Source organism: Corvus brachyrhynchos, unplaced genomic scaffold (assembly GCF_000691975.1).
Source record: "Corvus brachyrhynchos isolate BGI_N302 unplaced genomic scaffold, ASM69197v1 scaffold188, whole genome shotgun sequence".
Taxonomy (NCBI): Eukaryota; Metazoa; Chordata; class Aves; order Passeriformes; family Corvidae; genus Corvus; species Corvus brachyrhynchos.
Genome location: NW_008239647.1, coordinates 1625227 through 1626280, shown reverse-complemented (window position 1 = coordinate 1626280; position 1054 = coordinate 1625227).

Genomic DNA, 1054 nt, shown 5'->3' with positions numbered 1-1054 from the left:
AAATTCTCCAAGTGTTCTTGGCTAGCTAAGGGTTTTGGGAGTTCTGGTCGTTGTTTTTTTTACAAGATTTAAGGCAGTTGCAGATCTTTCTCTTGCACAAGCTTTTTTTATAAACAGGAAAACGAAACAAAACTGTAGGGTGAGGAAATACAGAAATATAGAGGCTTTACTTGCTTAAATACATAACCGACATAATGAGTCTCCTCAACAAGTATAAATTATTGTTAACCTTCCCATCAAATCTGCCAGGAGGAAAAATAAACTGTATTTAATTTGGTAAGTAGATGATACCTTGATGTATGAATTCTCTCGTAAGAGTCACTCTAACCTTCTTTAAAGGATACGTTTAAGAGAACAAAGGAGGAGAGGTAGAAAAAAAATATTTTTAGGTAGTCGCATGAACTAGAAAGTTATCACACCTTAATCCTGCAAGTCAAAAACAGACATGTGACAATGAAAATCTCCTGGGTTTTGAGAAACAAAATGTAATATATAAATACTTTCTCTGTAAGTAATGTATATTATCGTGTTGGCCCGTGTTGTCAAAATATATTCAAAAACCTTTTATGAAAATTCTTGGTCCTTTTTTGTTAAATATGAGTAAACATCCCAACAGAACAGTTCGAGTACCTGATTTACAGATTTGTAACAGAAGGCACACCAAATACACCTACATTGTGAGGAGGCTCAAATTAAATCCTAAAACACAAACAAACTTAAGTGATTCCAGCACAGGGATTTAAGAAGGTCTGCGTGCTGCGCTTTAAAAGCACGAGCAAAGAGCATTGCTCGGCAAGCGAGATCATCGGCAGGTTGCTAACAAGTTAACATTAACTTCTTTGTTTTTTGAAGTCTGATAACACGTCTTCTAAGAGTTAATTTCAATGAATCACAGTAGTGCGTAACTTGCACAGTGGTTAAACTACTACGACACCAAAGCAGCAGGGAAAACACTGAGTACCGCGAGAGCGTCAGAATACTGAATTCGTATTTTTAAGTAAATAAAATTCCAATTAGATAGCCACAACAGGGCCTTGAGAAGCCAGCCGGGGGC